Here is an 18,606-nt window from a genome sequence, read left to right on the forward strand (position 1 = left end):
TACACCTACAGCACCTGGTCTTCCTAGGTGGTCTCCCATCCAAGTACTAACCAGGCCCAACCCTGCTTAGCTTCTGAGATCAGATGGGATCAGGGTTGTTCAGGGTAGCATGGCCACAGACATAGCACCTTTTAAATGAAAACAAAATATTAGACTCCTCTGAGAAACCATATCAGACATTTGATTTTTTAATTATCTAGATGCTTTCTTTTCTTCACAGTATTTCTTTACCCTTTAAATTATTATTTTTAACGTTTACTACCAAAGGTCAGGGGAGGGCAGGGAAGTATGATTGAAAATTAATTTTACTGATAAAATCAACTTTCTCAGGTGCTATCAACTTGAAATAAACAGAGTTCCTGTATCTCCTACACGGCCTTCTTGCTTACGTGAATATTCTTCCTTTTCTTTTACCTTAAATCACAGGACACAATTCTGCTTTCTCAGGAGATACATTGAGTGTCAATCAAACTATTTAAAAGCTCAACCAAATAAAATCTAGTACAGGTCAATCACTGTAAACATGTAGAAAGGCTAAGAAGCTGCTTTACTTAATCTTATGATTTATTTAAATCTTCCAGGTAATTTGGAGTTTCTCTGGACTGCATCATTTAATAATGAAAAAAATAAGACTGTGAAATCTACCTTCTCTTTCTCTCCCCACTCTCTGATCTGCAGCTTCAAAATCTCTTTTCAATCTCTTCACTTCTATTAATGAAATAGTTTCCCACCCCACTCCCATCCTGCCTGGAGACACCATTGCCATGGTTACCTGGATACCTGTTTTCAAAGAATATATGTAGTAGCAATTCAGCAATTTAAATGTCTCAGTGTGTTGCACTTAAGAACAGTAATGAGACCATTATGAAACTACTTGTAGTGAAAATACCATTGTTGTTGCAGTCTGAGATTAAAACTTTAATTGTATTCATTGACTCATTTAAAGAAATAAGGATCACAGGACTGATCTCTGCAGCTAAATAGCAAGTCACTGACATAAAATGCTGTCCCTCTGAAACTAGGCACTGGGGCTGCCTCTCCTTGAGAGAATAGACTCACCCACCAACCTAATGGAAAGTGACCAGTAAAAGGCTATTGTGAAGAATGGTATATTTTGCGAGCAAGTGTTCTTCAATAGTGAATCCATGTGAGCGTCCTGGGAAAGAAAGAGATACTCAGGGGTGTTGTCTTCATTTTATCTGAAGACACTGTACTAGTAAGCTCGATTTGAGACATCTCATGTGGGTTCCTACAGATTTTCTCTGGGGGAAATCACACTTCCCTCTGACCTTTAGCTCTTTTGACATCAAAAAAACTTCAGTGCCTCTCTGAACCAGGGATGTTAACCTCAGTCAAGCCCATTCTAAATAGTTTGGAGATGATTTGCAAGTAATTTGACTTAATGGTAATTTAAAAGACCCAAGTTTTCCAATATTGCAATTTAAAAAAAAATCAAATTAGAATGGATTAAAGATTAACCCTATAATGTCATTTATTCTCACAATCTCATAGGCTATTTTGGTGGGCGAGAAAGGAGGTAGTTATAGCAAGAATGCTGAGAAATTCAATTAACTGTGAGTATCGAGGCTAAAATTACTGCTTATTACTTTGTGCTCAACATATGTCCTGATTACTTTTTGAAAGTGCATTTTTCTGTGAATTAGTGTAAGTTCTTTTATTAAATAAACCTGATCCCTTGGAAAGGAGGACAAGAAACACACTGAATTTCCCCACTGACATTGCTAAACAAAACTCATTTTTAGAGTGAATTAAAAAAAAAAAGAAAGAAAGAAAGAATTCTGCGACTCTATCAGAATTTCTGGATTGCAACTCCCCACCATACACCAAAAAAAAAACAAAAATCTGGATGAATCAAAGATTTAAAGATTAAAAAATCAAATTATGAAAATATTAGATAAAATTATGGACTCATATTTGTTACTTGAGAATAAAAAGAACTATGATTTAGAATTCCACAAAGGATAACATATTTCTAAATATTCATAAATTCAAACTTTTAAACTTATGTATTTCTTAATATTTGTAATCATCAGGGCAAAGCAGGTGCGAGAAACCAGAGCTCTTCTACATTATTGGTGGAAGTAAAAGTTGGTACATCTTTTCTGAAGGCTAATTTGGTAATATGAAAAAATGTGCATTTTTATTCTATCCAGATATTTTCTTTGTAAGCATCTATCCCAAATGGGTAGTTGCACAAGTGAGACAGAGGGAGGGAGGGAAGGAGGGAGAGAGTGAAGAAAAGGCTTTTCACAATATCATTTATTATAATTTGCTTGAAACTGCAGACAGTTTTAACTGCCTCTGTCCTTCAACCTGACCTGTTTCTGATGGTAAAGAAAGAAACCATTTGGTTTGTATGAGAAATACTTGAAAAGATGTTCACCAAATTGTTAGCATGCTTATTTTTGGTCGTAGGGTAGGAATCTGGAAGATTTTAAACTTTTTATTTATACTTCTCTTAATAATTTACTATTTTTATAACAAGCATATATTAGTATTACAATCAAGGGCAACAGTAAAGCTGTTACAGGTTGAACTGTGTCCCCCCAAAATATCCATTGAAGTCCTAACCCACGGTACCTCAGAATGTGAACTTATTAGGAAATAAAATTTTTATAGATGTAATCACATTAAAATGAGGTCATACTGAATTAGAGTGGGCCCTAATTCAATGTGACTGATGTCTTTATAAGAAGACGAGAGACACATAGGAAGAAGACAGCTCTGTGACAACAGAGACAGAGATTGGAGGGGTGCATCTGCAAGCCAAAGAATGCCAAGGACTGTCAGAAACACCAGAAATTAGAACGAGTAAGGAAAGGTCCTCCACTATAAGTTCAGAAGGAGCATGGCCCTGCTGACATTTTGATTTTAGACACCTTAGCCTCCAGAACTAGAAGACAGTACATTTGTGTAAAGCCACTCACTTTGTGGTACTTTCCTAGCAGCCCTAGGAAACCAATATAAAAGCTATTTTAACTTTAAGGGAAAATTCAATGTGCTCTATGAATACAGTGAGAAGATCCATCATTATACTATGCCACACATAGAATAGCAAACCCACTATTAATAATTCTGCATCCAACATCCTAATCTGGAATTGTATTCATGGTACTTAGAAAAAGGAAGTGAAATGTCCTACTTCTTAAATGTGATACAGATGACATAAATGCCAAAGTGGTTCTGAATACACCTGCAGATAACAGAAGCATCATTTTCCAAAGCTACCAAAAAGTTCCTTCTTCTGTGAACCATCATTAATATCATGAAGTATTTAGAGATCTAGCTCATTGATAAACTAAAGAATTTCAAGCCTGCTTATCATGATTTTCATTTTTTCCTCAACCATATTAAATATGACTGTAACAATGAGCTGAAAGTAAAACTAGGTCCCAAATATTTTGGCATTTTTTCAGTATCGAAGGTCAACCGCATAGCAGCGAGCCAGAGTGCATTGTGAACAGACATATGGCATTTGTTTGGGAGAGGAGATGGTGGGAGGAGGAGTGTCCTGTTTTCCAGCTGCCTTCTAAAGTCAGCCTGAATTTCTGTAAAATCTTACTGCATCTTATGAAGCTTCTCGGTCATTTTTTTTCTAAGCGGTCTTTGATAATCTTGAGAACCAAGAAGTCACAATTCAGGAAACCCATGCCTTCTGACTTTGCTGGGTCATTGGCAAGGTCAAATTGAGGGTCTAATTGCATGAGAAGTAGGCAAATGTACCAGTTTAGGACTAACGTCTGAACATGAGGGTCAAGGAATCAATAGACAAAGCATAATTCTTTGGTAAAGGAACAGCTTATGGAAAATGTAGCACTGGGGCTGAAGTCGCTCATGTTCTTTTTAGAGTGACTGCGCTCTGATGCTAGTTTGATAAAACTATGCCTATTTGGATGCTCTTATTATGATAGAGAATTCAACTTAGTACAGCCAATGCTACATGCATAGAGAGCATATGTATACACCTAGTGTGATTTGGTAGGTAATCCAAAGACCAAGGATTAGTCAAGAACTTGGGCATTTGCAAATGATAGAAACATAACTCCAACAAGCTTATGCCAAAAAAAAAGAAAAAGATTTTGTTGGGAAATCAAAGGGTGAAAGTTGTGTCCTCTCTCTGGGACTTATCATTAAATGTGTCTGCCTATCACCATGCTCCCTTTTAGCTCTGGTTCTCTTTGGGAGGTGGCCTTATTTCCCCTCCTGTTAACAGGCTTCTCCCACATGACAGAACAAATAGGAGTTAGAGCCAGACTTGTGTTTCCATGGCTTGTAATCCAAGATATAAAAGAAGAGAAACATTCTCCTTTCTCTGTGTCCATGCGTAAATAAATTCCATAAAATTTTCTCTTGGGTTTGGATTAGGTGCCCATGCCTGAGTTAGTTATCCCAGCCAGGTAGATGGGGTGCTCTGATCAGCCAGTAGAGCCACAGTTGGAAAGGCAAGGCACTAGGATTGGCAACCCCATTAAGTCCGTGTAGGGCGGAAGGATTAAGTTTCCCCAAGGAAGTGAGGATCCTGTTATCCAGAAGAGTAAAGCGATACAAGAAAGACAAACAGGAAATGCCTACTACAATACCCAACCATTCCCCAAATACTACCCTCCTCCCTTTGACCTAGGTTTCCATGTCATCTGAAATCTTTGTTTACTCTTTTAGGTTATAACTGTCTAATATTATATAAAAGAAAGAGATGATTGATAAGTAGATAGAGTGCAAATGAATCAAACCTTGCAGAGTTGACAAACGAAATGATAAACCTAAGTCTATAAACAAGTAAATAAAAATGGATTGCAAAATGAAACTTTTACATAAACTGAGCTTTAAATTAAAGAAGAGTTAGATACATAGTGTTGGAAGGTATGAAAGACAGCTTATTTTTCAAAGCAAGCTATAAATAAATATAAAGCTATATTGAAAAAATTTATCAAAAGGCAACTCATGAGGCTGGGGATAAAATATACAAGTAGAATGTGTAGTTAGCGTCTTGCCTATTCAAGCAAGAATTCAAATTCTGTTATTCAGAAAAAGCGTTGCCTATGAACTCTGGGAAGATAGTTCACTTCATAAATGCAGTCAATAGGTTAGATTTTATCCTTAAAGTGGGATCTAAGTCACCAAGGCTTTATCAGAAAATGACTTCATCTATGAAGAATTATAAATGACTTGCAAAAAAAAAAGTGAATTTTTAGCAGATGTGGGGCTTAGAGACAGATTCAGAGAATTTATCATGTTGGCCATGGTAAAAAATTGAGGCCTAACCTTGACTTTTGACCATCACCCTCCCACCCAATTGTAGGACTTGCAACTAGCCTTACCTGAGCTCAGGGTCTCGTACTTTACCTCAGACTAAGATTACTTCACAAAGCTGGAGTTCCCCAGACCCTTTGGTGTAGCTGTGGTCTGCGGTATTTATTTTCCCAGTTTAGGCACCAACCTTTGAGGGAAAGCTCCAGATGGTGAAGCTGTGTTTCCAATTGGGAATCAAACCACCTCTCCACACCTTTAACCAGGGACTTATCTGGAATCCCCGGGAGGTGACTGGACCCTCAGCTGGAACCAGCCTAGCCAGGCTCATTTATGAAACAGGAAAGGTTCAAGAACCTACTTTGTAGAAAATGAAATTTTTAAGCCAGGTAGTTCATTTTCCATGATCCACAGGCATATTATCTATTTGAAAGTCTACATCTACCTAGTATTCAGTTTTCCAGTTTTTGAAAAATTAGAACATAGAGAAAAAAAAGATCAACTAAATTTCCTACATCCAGACAACCCATTAACATATATATGTATACATACACACACATATATAGGGGTATATATAACATTGAGACTTATTCCTATGTAAATATGAAATGTAAACATATTTTTCACAGGAGTAGTTTTGTCCTGTAACAAATATTTTATTATCTGATTTTTAAAAACTTAATGTATTATAAAATGTTTTCCCATTTAAATAGATATTTCTCCATCATTATTTTAATCTGTTGTACAACTCTAATATACACATACACACACACAAAATGAAGATTTTTTAGGTTATTTATTTTTTATAACTATAAATAATTCTGTGATGATACCCTTAGGAACTTTTACATTTATTTCCTTAGGTTCAGTTCCTAGAGGTACAATTGCTGGATCAAAGTGTGCAGAATCTTTAGAGTATGGATTGTTAGACCAGACAGGAGTAAGAGTCCTTATTTACTCTCACTCAACCAGAGTATCATTACTTTTTAGAATTTCTGACTATTGGGGGCAAGGTGTTAGTATCATCACCATGTCAACTTATTAAAGACACACTTTTTTTTTTCTATATTTTAGCATACTTTTAGCATTTTGCAATCTAACATTGTGTTATAGTTTGAAGTATTTTTTTTCTTTCTTAGTAGTGCATAAAGTAACAGCATGCCCTATAATCAATGGCATCTTGGATTCAATGAAATACGGTATTCTGTCTAAGCAATTTTGTTTTGGCCCAGCTTTTCTTGCCACCCACCAAGCTTCTGGGACCGGTTGCCCTTGCTAACTGCTTACAGTGTGCTCAAAGTATGTAAATTCGATTCAACTTTTATGCAAGTCTCTCTGCATATGGCTCGGGAATACAAAGACGAACATGACAGTGCTGAGAAAAACTTAATTAGGAAGGTCACTGCATAAAAACCATGTAATGAATTTTACCTCAAAACCTTTGTGGATCAAGGCAGGATATAAATAAATAAAAACATTATCCATACAGCAGCCAAATAGACATGAATTTTAGATCATCTCTCCTGCATGTTTCCTTTATTGGCACAGATAACCAAGAGGTCTTCTGAGCTACCTGTATTTCCTTGAAGCCATTCTCTTCCTCAAATGCTCCTCCCTTTAACTCAAAGAGTGTCTCTTTTTCTCATGCTCATCACCTGGCCAACTCCTGTTCAGCCTTCAAAACTCGATGTAGAGGCCGCCTCCCTTGAGAAGTTGCTTCGGCTCTGTGTTTTCTCTCCTCTCTCCCTACCTTCCGTCAGTATTGCTTCCACGGTACTTAGTACACTTAACACCACACATCATAGTGACCATATGATTGCGGGGGGTGCTAGGGCCCAGCATTCAAAAGCAAATCTCTGGGGTAAGACTGCTCCAGTGCCATCCCAGCTCTGCTACTTATTACCTGTCTCTCCTTGGGCAAGGTATGAGTAACTACTCTCAAATCTGAATTTTTTAATCTGCAAATTGAAGTTAATATTGCCTAGTTCAAAGGGTTGTTTGGAGAATCAACTCTAATAAAACATATGAAGCGCTTAGCACAGGTTCTGGCCATTGGAAAACATTGAATCAAATACTAGCTTGGTGGCTGTCATTCCCAGCAGATCAGGGACCTCCAGGAGGGCACGAAGTACGTATGTCCTTTATCTCTGTGATCCCAGGTACCTGGTGTGGAGTAAATTCCCAGGACAGGTTACAGTACTTATTCTGAAAAACCAAGCCCACAGCATTAGAGGCTAAAGGAGATTAGACAACAGGCTTCTCTTTTTGGCTCAGAGCAAAAAAAGAGCTTTTTTGCTTTGTAAGTGCCCTCCTACTATCTATCTGTCTATAGAGAGAGGTTCCATTGTTTGAACCTAGTGATGTGAAAAGCAATCAAAAAGACTATAAGAATCTCAGTGTACTTACCTTTTTCTTTTCTTTCTTTCTTTCTTTTTTTTTTTTAAGAAACCATCTATAATAATTGTCTATGGTGGGTTTCTTTTTTCTTTCTTTCTTTTTCTTAATTTTAATTAATCCTGCTTACCAGGCATCTTAAGGTTGATAACAAAAGAAGGTATCTCATGTATTAACGGCCCTTGCATATGGTCATTAGTTTATTTCATTTACTCCCTGTGTCCTCGCAGAGGGGAATGTGATGGTAATTTGAGGATCTGATTAAGCAGCATGAATGACCAGGACGATGAGCATAATAGTGGATGGATACAATGCCTAAAGAAATATTTTATCAAGTGACTTCACTGCTTATATTGGGAAATGTTTGTTCTTTTGTGTGGTATTAAATGGGATTAACTGCTCATAAAGAATAAGTAACTGAGATACATCAGGAAGTTACCTCATCTCAAAATGCCAGCACGCCTAGCCTTGCTGACGCCTAAAGTGATGGAGATCGAGTTTACTTTCTCTGAGATATTATTATTCCTTATTAGAATGCCAATGTATTTGACCATCGTAGAAGGAATGTCTATAGCTTCCATTTATTGAATCCTCTGTTCTGCCAGATAGAGACATCTTCTGTCTTTTAACTTACCAAGCAATCTCATGAAGCAGCTACATCTCCATTATATAGACGAGGAGAATGAGGCTTAGAAATGAAGTCATTTGCACAAGTTTTGGGGAAAGATCAGAACTGAGAATCAAATCCAGTTCCATCTGACTCTAAGCCTATGCAGACCTTGAAGTCAGGTCTCAAATCAGCATGGCTCTAAGATTTGCTCACTCCTCCAGCTATGGTTTTTACAACCCTCTTCCAAACCTTACACTGAAGACATACCAAACTTCTTTTAGTTCCTCCAGCATACCATCAGAATTCTTTTTCTCTTCTCCCTCTCCTTTTACTTCCGTCCATCTTTATCGAGCTCATACTTTCGGGCCTCAGCTAATATGCCACTTTCTCAAAGAATTTATTTGCTGAAAGCTAAGCCTCATGCCCAGAAATTGTTTGGTGGTCCCACTAGATGCTCCCAGAGCTACGTGGCCTTCCTCTACATTAGCGTGGCTCATGTGACATAGTTACATCTTGCGTCATTGTGTGCTTTCTTCATTAGACTGTAAGTAACATAAAGACTGGGTGTAAAACTGGTTTACAGTTGTTTCTTCAGTGCCTGACAACTGCTAGAAGTTCAATACATAATAATGGAATGAAAAAATAAACTCATAAATAAATCAACAGTAAAGGATAGAATAGAACTGCATTGCAATATGAGAGTGCTGACTTCCTATTTTTCTGTACCAAAGGAATATCCTGTCTTCTCCATAATTCTGTCTGCAGGCCAACCCTGCCTGTTACCGTTTAACTATCTGGTTTACCCTAGCAACACTTTTGATTCTTGAAAAAATGTTTGTTCTCTTCACTAATTTCTCTTTCAGAAATAGGATCTAAGTTTCAAATACTTGGTTTTAAGTTTTCAGTTACAGTTAAACCTAGAAGAGATATACATACATTCTTTGAGGTCTAAGTCTCCCCTAGTCACTCTGCCATACACACACTTTTTCCCCCTCACTTTTGAAAGACTGCCTCTTTTAATTCCTCTAATTCTGTTTGTCTCCATAAGCCACATGCTCCTAGTGTACATGTGTTTCATTTCACTTCTATCTGGATGCTTGGAAATCTGCCCAAAGTGGAAATTTTAGAGCAAAACCATTAACAGCATCACAAGTATGGTTGATAATAGGGTTTTTTCTTTTGTTTTTCTTCAAATAATCATAAAAAGCCTTTTGATTTTTAAAAGAAATAATTAAGGTGAGGTTCGACCTGCTCACTAATCAGAGGATTGCTCTCCCTGAACACAAACTCTGTGCTATTCTTCTTAACCAAAGAGTGACTTGGGCATTTATCCAGAGTACTCCTCAAGGATCTAATATGTTAATTGAAAAAAAAAAAAAATCTTAGGAAATAACTTTACAAGCAAACAATTTATCCAATTGGAAACACATCGGATTAGTTTCTAATCCGTTTTCCTTGAAATCTCAGCTGCTGAAGCAAAGGATATTTTCTTTAATCAAAATTCTCAAAGAACAAACAGAATTACAATTGCAAGGTAGAATACGATTTGGTTTAATTAAAGCAGCATACAGTATAATTCCCACACGGACCTTTTAGGATGCTTAATGCTGGTACAGGTAAAGACACAGTTTCCTAGGCTGTCCTTCCAGATTCTCAAGGCCTCTCTCATGCCTCCAGCAGCTGTAATATCTGATGGATGTAGCTTTCTCTACTTGTCCTCCTCCTCCAGGCATTTCCCTTCATATACTTCAGCACGCATTATCTCTTGGCAGGCACTAGGCAGTTAGTTTTCTTTTGCTCACTGCTCTATGACCTTGTTTATCACAATCACAAACGTGATGTGCATAAAGAAACTCTTAGCTGGGAGGAAAGGATTTAGCCAACTGGACCACCAGACTCTTCAGACATCTATTGTCCAAAGATTTCATATGTGAGGTAATTCAATTGATCCCTTACAACCAGGATAGAAAACTGAAGGGCAGGCCAATAAGTTGATAAGCTCTAGAACTCAAAAAGATTTGAATTTGAGAATCCTGATTCCCTGGAGATGACTGTGAAGGAGTAGTACAAGAAAAAAAGGGATGGAGTGACATGCTGTGAATAGTGACCAAATGAGTGGGTTGAGCCAGTCTAAACGATTGAGTACAAACACGCTAGGGAAGGCCAGGGTGTTTGGCCCTCTCTTGAAGCCTAGATAAGAATAATGGGGAATATACCAGATTGTTCCTAATGATCAGACCTGGATGAGCTACTGGAGAGTGGACAAAAGAGTTTAGAATAATCCATTCACATCCACATTAAAAAGCAAAAATCACACACATGTGCAAACACATACACCCATGTGTGCCCACACGTGCACTCACACACAATTCACCTCTAAATTATGGTCCACATTGAAGATTTGAGGAAATAACTTCTTTATTATTCAATCATGAAGATAATTAAGACATGTTTCTCATTTATGGTCAACTCTCATTTATCCATGAAAGAAAAAGCTAAGGTGGGAGCTAACAATACCCTATAGAGAATGCTCGAACTTCACTTGGGACAATTTCTGTCCTTTCTACCACCCACCCAGGCTTTCCCATACCTGTTAATGAGAAGCTAAAAGTTGCCTGAATTTTGCCCCCTATACCTCTTGCTTACCTCCTTCCACAGATGCTAAGAATAATGAAATGCCTCAATAGCCAAGAATTGGAGAAAGAAGAAAGATGGCATCTGAGTAGGCGAACAAATCCTGAATCTTCAAATGGTGCTGTAGGGTACGCATGACCCAACTGAAATCAGTCAAGAAAATGCTGCTCATGAAGAAAAGAGAGGTTATTGAGAGGGAGGAGGCCTGTTTCCAGCTAGAAATCTTGTAAAATTTTTTCTCGAAGCTGCAGGGAGGTCAGTAATCCTCTTATTTACCTTTCCCGTTGTGTAGCAGAAGAATCACTAACAGGTCGGTTCTGCATTCAGAAACATTAAGATAGGAAACAAAAACAGGCACACATAAAACAATTTCATCACACTGTCACTTGCCAAGATATTGCAGAAGGCTCTGGTTTGAGTTACAGAGATATCACTTTCTCTTCCTTCACCTGTAGTCATTGAGAAGACCACTAAAATAAATGATCTTTGGCATGACAGGAGACAAGATTTTCAGGCTAGTTTGGCAAGGTCAAGTGAACAGCAATGAGAATTTATATTCTCTGGGCATGCAGGGAGGGTTTTATGTCCGAAAAGGGACTTAATTATGGTATGGTGAGTGATAGAGCTTTTATAAGTTAAAAATAATAGCATGTTGTATTTGCTGAGCATTTTCCTGGATGTTTAGTTATACCCAAGAAATCGGTCTATGCCTTCCAAATAGAGGGAGGTGGTGAAAAAATAGACAAAAGAGAATTTTTAGACTAACATGTCAACTGAGAGAAATAAGCATAGGCTTCAACAAGAATGAGAGCATTACAGGTCAGCGAAAACCACAATATCAGTGAGACCCATGTATGGACCTTTTCTTCTGCATTTTTAATTCATATCCCTTTATCTCTGAGTTGATCATTCATATCCACCTCAACTCTACTGCCCCACTTTTATAACTAGTGCAGAATGAAGATCACTACCTTAACCTAGAAAACCTATTTAAATCAGGCTGGTCAATTCTCCCTGAATCCTAGGGCTCCAATAATTGCATCTCCCTTCCTCTCCAGACCTCCGGGTCATTGCTAGAATCCCTCTAGAATCATTCTTATTTCCCACCCCCAAAGAGGATTATAAATTGAGAGATCATCCACTAAATAAAGGCCCACAGGTATTGGTATTATTTAAAGCAATCCAGATGCTATTTCTATCCTGTATTCCTTACGACCAGCCACCTGACCAAGCCAAAGTCACCGCTGCCTTTATACCTCTAGCTTTGCTGTTCTCTATGCTGTGCTGCTGTTTTTCCAAAAAGATCTTTGCTTGGCTTGCTTCTCACTGTTCAGATCTCCGTGCAACTGTTCCCTCCTCTGAGAAGCCTTCTGAACTATCCAATCTAAAACAACCCTGCGTCCCCCACTCTCTATCACATAACCGCATTTTCTTTATAATAGTATCACTATCACAAAATGTTTATTTATTTTTTTAGTTTATGTATTTCTAGTCTGTCTCCTGCCTGTAGAACACAAACTCCATGAGGCCAGGGTCTGATTTCTGCTTCTGTATTTCCAGCGTCTAGGATAATACCTAGCAGATCATAGACATTCAAATAATTATTAATTTTAAAAATTATGGGTGTGCTTATTAATTTGCTAGACACTGCTTACATTATTTTGATTTAATTCTAACCCAAAACTATGATATAGATACCATCCCCATTTTACACATAAAAGAGCTAAGGCTTAGAGACATGAAATAACTTTTGTAAATGATAAAGCCAAATAGAAACCCAGACCGTCTCTCTCTGGAATCTACACTCACAGTGCTATTCATTGTACTTATACCTTTTCTGAAGTTTGAGATTGCATCAAAAAAAAAAAAAAAAAGAAAGTTAAGACTTCTGGTTTCTAGTTCCATACATAAGGAGCTTGGGAGTTGCTACTCTATCCTAACAATAAGGAAAGAGTTGAATAGACTGGAAAATTAATAAATCTTTTTAGGCTTGTAAGAAAGGATAGGACACGGAGATAACTGCTGTCCCCAAGATCGGAGAAACAGACAGGCAAATACGAAGAATCTCGGTTTACCAGAGCAGAGACTCATAAGTAGAAATACTTCTTTGGGAACAAATGCCAGGGTGTGTAAGCCTGAATAGTAGTTGATAAGTTGCTTGAGACTCAACGCAGATAATGATGAAAGTTAAAACTCTGAGGAGAGCCAGTCATGGGAGACCAGGGAGCACAATTTACCCCCAGGAGCACTACTAGGTCCTCATAGTAAATATCAGAGAAAAATCCCCTTACACTCCCAGCAGGAAGAGGAGAAAGGAATCATGTTGAAACATGCCAGCACACTCTGTTCTTAATGCCTGCTCTCAGAATAAACCAGTTAACCAGTGCCTAACTGACCTAGGGGAAAGGAGATACCCACTCCCCTTCGCTGTAGCCATTCTGTTCCACCTAAAAAGGTGGGGGAGGGGGACTTAAAAACACTCGTGAAGCTCACAGCCCAGGGTCATAGGCTCACTGAAAGACTGAGATCTAGTTATAAGACTATAGAACACTTCCCCTCCCTGTATCTTACCACCATTTTTAAAGGCCAATGTATACCAGCTTCTTTTACCTAGTATATCATGCCCAGCTATCAAGAAAAAATTAGAAGGCATATTAAGAGGCAAAAAACCACAATTTGAACAGACAGAGCAAGCATCAGAACCAGACACGACAGGATGTTAAAATTATCAGACTAGGAATTTAAAACTATGACTAATATGCTAAGGATACTAATGGATAAAGCGTGTAAGAACAGATGGGCAATGGAAGCAGAGAGGTGGAAATCCTAAGGAAAAAAAAACAAAACAAAAAGAAATGCTAGAGATTTTTTTACTAGCCCTGTAATGGAAATGAAGGATGTCTTTTATGGGCTTATTAGTAGACTGGACATGGCCGATGAAAGATCTCTGTGCTAAAGGAGGTACCACTAGAATCTCTGAAGACTGAAAAGCAAAGAAAACAAAGACCAAAAAACAGAACAGAATATCCAAGGACTGGAAGACAACTGCAGAAGGTGCGATATATGCATAATGGTAACACTAGAAGGAGAAGAAAGAGAAAGGAACAGAAGAAATATTTGAAATGATAATGACTGAGAACAAATATTAATGTCAGACACCAAATCAGGGAGCGTGAGGAATACCAAGTAGGATAAATACAAAAAAAAAAAAAAAAAAAGTAAAACAAAAACAAAGCCCACTATACCTTGGCATATTATTTTCAAACTACAGAAATTCTAAAATAAAATAATCCTGAAAGAAAAATAAAGTTAAGCCCATTTCTTACCTGCGGGACTTCTCAGAATCTTCAATGTGCTAATATACCCCCAAGACTGGCCATAAAACCCCAACCTTATTTTTTTAAAAATACCGACTCTTCTTTTTCATGGAGATTATCTTGACATTTCTTTGAACTGTGCTGCCCTGAAGTTTCTTTGGAAACTGTTCTCATATACAGTCCATGTCTTGTTAAGCACCTACACATAACAGAACCACTGATACATTTATCCAACAAATGTTTTTTGAATGGCTGTTATATACCAGACACTTTTCTAGAAACTGAAATAATATATCAGTGAATAAAACAAAAATCCCTGTCCTTTTTGAGTTACATTCTAGAGAGGGAGGAGACAGATAATAACAAGGTTAATAAGAGCACTATAAATAATAAATATTTGAGTTAATACTTTAAAAATTGCATAAATATATTTTTTCATCTTTCCTCAACTTTTTAAAATGTTATAAGATTATATGAAACAAGTATATTAACACTATATTATTGAATTTATAACATATAGATTTAATACACATGACAATAACAGTACAAAGGAGGAAAGAGGAAATGGAATTATAGTGGAGCAAAATTTCTGTATTTTCCAGAATCAAGTTAGCATTAATGTGAAGAAAGCTGAGAAAAATTAAAATGAATATTTCAAACCCTAGAGCATCCACTAAGAGAATAACACAAAAATCCACAAAATTATAATGTCACACTGAAAATATTTTTTTCAACATAGTCAAGGAGGAACTGATAATCATAAAAGACAGGAGACACATAGAATATCTAAGGCAGGTCTTTGACAAATTTTATTCTTTTTGCCCTTGTGAGATTTTAGTAGAAGAAACTAAAGATCTATGACAAGCAGGATGGGCTGTATAATTAGTAGACCCAAGGCAAAATGAAAATGCAGAGTACCCTGTTCAAAAAGTGTTAAGAAGTTCAAAATGGCGACAGCAGATTAAGAACAGAGCCTTGTGTAACTACACAAGTTGCTCATCCATGAAGCTGGACCTAATAACAAGAGGTAACCATATCCCATTTTATCACTCTTTCAATAAATCTCCTTTGGAGATCCAGTGACTTCTGTTCTAGTCTCTCCCTGTGATCTTTCCCACCTTTGTATCCAAAATCTTCAGCATTCGAGAAGGACCCAGGCTTCACAACTAGAAGTCCAAGAGATCAGATCCAAGCTGACATATCAGCATGAGGCAGTCGTGATGACACTGTGCTGTAGATGTATTTGTATTAAAACCTGTAATTCCCTTACTTATTTGTGCTGAATTTATGGCTTTCAGGGGTAGTTGTTCTTGTAAGCAGGGACAGCATGGAGGTCTTAGAGAAAAACGTCACTTTCCAAGTAGCTGACATTTATTAATTTATTTGAAAATGTTTAATATATATGAAACTCAAGAAGAATCTATGTGGGATTGTGCTTGGAGGAGCTGAGCTGCTTGTTAGAGTACCAATCTCTTCTTGGTCCAGTTGTGCAGTGATCTCATCATGTCTTCATAATTAGCCTTTATGACTACCATGGAAGAATTGACTGGAATGTCGTTCACTGATGTCACACACATTTGAGGGGACTCTGTGACATCATGGCCCTAAATCATGTGGGCTAGTTCTCTTGAGGCTTTGACAGGTAAATTTTACCTGCTTAAGGTTTACAATAACCTGTGAGGTGGGTTTCTCTTGTCCTTCACATGACTGTCTTACCTGCCATTCCGGAAAAGAAAAAGTGAATATGATAATGAACATGAAACAGTCAAAGCTGTCACCCATCTACGTTACAAATCTTTTAGCTACGAGTCAGAGAAAATCTGGCTTAAAACTGGCTTAATCAGAAAAGGGAATTAGACTCTCAAGTAGCTGGAGAATCCAAAAGCAGTCCAAGCTTTGAAATAAGGCTTGATCGAGTGGCTCAGCTATGTCATCAAAAATTTCTTTCCATTTTTCTTCTGGGTCTTCTGCAGTATCTTGCTTAATCCTAGGGCTGGATTCCAGCATAATTCCAGAATGACTCACTGAACTTTCTGGATCTTTCTTGTTCTGCATAAATACCCATCAAAAAGAGAGAATCTCTTTCTTCTCTGAGCCAGGAGCATTTTCCCTAGAACCCCCAGCAAATATCTCATTTTTCACTGTCCTGAGCTGAGTCTCCTAACTCAAACTAATCAGCTGTGGCAAGGCCATTGCGATGTGCTACTTGACTTAAACCACCAGAGTTCACTCTGAGAGCTGAGAATGGAGTGTGCTTCTTCCCAACACGTGGGCTGCATCGTAGAAGTACTGTCACTGGACAGAGGGAAACTACTCTGTGCTGAGAGGGTTAAACCAGTGAAAACCCACTACTCTCACCAGTGGGAAACATTGACTATTGTGAAGTCAGTGGCCCCCAAGCCCTGAACTCCCTCCCGTGTGACTGTAGAGCCCAGAATGTTGATGAAAGCTGAGAGGAGGTGCCAAGGACACTGGGCTGCCTCCTACCATCTAGCTTGCAGTCCAGCATGTGAGTAACACCAACACCAATGAGAAGTCATCGAGTGAGTGCAGTTGCGGATATCATCCTGGCACTGAACTAGGAGGTAGTGTCCTGGAGAGGTGTTTATTTTCTGATGTAAAAAAGGTAAGGGGAGCTCTTATTGACATTTCTGGGGTACCCAGTACTATTAATAACCCTTAACATCATGCACACCTGGGAAAAATACACAGAAAAGCCGTATCTGCAAAGATTCAACCTTAACTACCCAGGGGATGTAGGAATCAACTGCTGTTAAGATATTCCTTTATTCTACTGACATTTATCAGTGTTCACTATGTACTTGGTCCTGACCAAGGCACTCTATGCGATAGGTACCGTTCAGCGTAGTGTTTCAGAACACAGGCTTTGGAATCTTTCAGACCTAAAACTGAATTCTAGCTCTGTCCCTCAGCATCTTCAAGCCTCAGTTGCCTCATGTATAAAGTGAGGGTGTATACCTACTTCAAGTAGCTCTTGTGAATACTAAATGACAAATTAAATAAATCGAAGCACCCATCCAAGTGACTAGCACATTTATAATCGCGAGAAATGGTAAACATCTTAATCACGATTATTGTCATTGTTGTTGTTATCATCATACTTGAAGGACCAGTAAGCCATAGATTCTGTTCCTTAGATGCCTGTCTAGGAGAGGAGATATGAAATGTATACAGCGAATAAATGTTGGAAGAGAAATAGAGATGAAAGGCATAGAACTTTGCAGAAAGATGAAATTTCTTCTCTGTGTTGGGAGCTGAGAAGCCTCAGTGATAGGCATTGTACGTACGGAAGCTAATGAGATCGTGTTTCACGTAAGGTGACATCTTTGGGGTCTCTTCTCTTGTGTCTTTTAAAGAAATCTTAAGTGCCAGTACAAAGGCTGTAAGCAAAGCTACATGAGTAACACTGACACGTGCGTTGAGTGCGTTCTCTGCAGAGAGAGTGTGTCGCAGGATGTCTCTGCCGCTCTCTCTTCCCTCACATGGGAGATGGGAATGTGTGTCTTGTCCACGTGGCCAAAGCAGTAGCCGCTTGATTCATAGTTTAGTTCAGGCTATTAGATTATACTCCCAAAGGCATTCAATAATCTGTTTAACGGAGCACAGTCATTTGTCTTGTTTGCTGACTACTTAGCAGATGGATTTGTGATTTTAGTAATTACTATCTAAATGTTAATAAGACATGATATCTTTTATTAATTAGTACTTCTCATGGTTTCAAAATGGCGAAAACTAGATGACTTACAAATATTAATGCGTCACAAGTACTAGTTTTGCAAAATCAGCACTTGGAGGTTATTCATTCTAGAATGGCTTCCTCTCTCAAATTTTTTTTTACTCAAGAACAAAGACCTGAGCCATTGAATTGTACTCCACACCCCAGAAAAGCCTCATGCAGTCTACTTGGCAAGAAACTGTTTAATTTAGAGAAGTGCTCATTTGTGTATTTTCCATTTACTTCTCTCCAAAGAGGTTTTGGTGTGCAAAGGAAATACTTTCAGAGGATCTAAGTTATGTCTGAAGAATAAGTTTCTAATAGAATTAAATGAGATTTGGACCTGTGTTTTGGAGACAGGATGGTGCTGCTGTTGTATCCATTCCTCCATCAGCGTGCGTGCGTACACGCGTGTGTGCACACTCCCACACACATACACACACATACAGAGTGTAATAGGACACACAGTGCACCACAGGCTGGGAGCAGGATGGTAGAAGTTTATCCTGCTCTGTGGCTCTCTGCCACGTGGCCAGCCTCTTCCCTCCATACACATAAGCACCAAAAAGCCATCATGAAAAATATTTCCTACTGGGAACTGGCGATCCTGCGATTATGTAGCAAAGAACGGCCTCTCTTCTGGGGTA

General features: G+C 38.2%; 1 protein-coding gene and 1 non-coding gene across 5 annotated transcripts in view; one reads left to right on the top strand and one right to left on the bottom strand.

Moving 5' to 3' along the window:
* Nucleotides 1-18,606, top strand: part of PPP2R2B (protein phosphatase 2 regulatory subunit Bbeta) — a 383,456-nt gene that overhangs the window by 90,509 nt on the left and 274,341 nt on the right. The gene's annotated exons all lie outside the window — the stretch shown is intronic.
* Nucleotides 3-121, bottom strand: LOC112472013. The gene has a single exon (XR_003043491.1). It is a non-coding gene; the product is annotated as a 5S ribosomal RNA (ribosomal RNA).

This window comes from Pteropus alecto, unplaced genomic scaffold (assembly GCF_000325575.1).
Source record: "Pteropus alecto unplaced genomic scaffold, ASM32557v1 scaffold78, whole genome shotgun sequence".
NCBI lineage: Eukaryota > Metazoa > Chordata > Mammalia > Chiroptera > Pteropodidae > Pteropus > Pteropus alecto.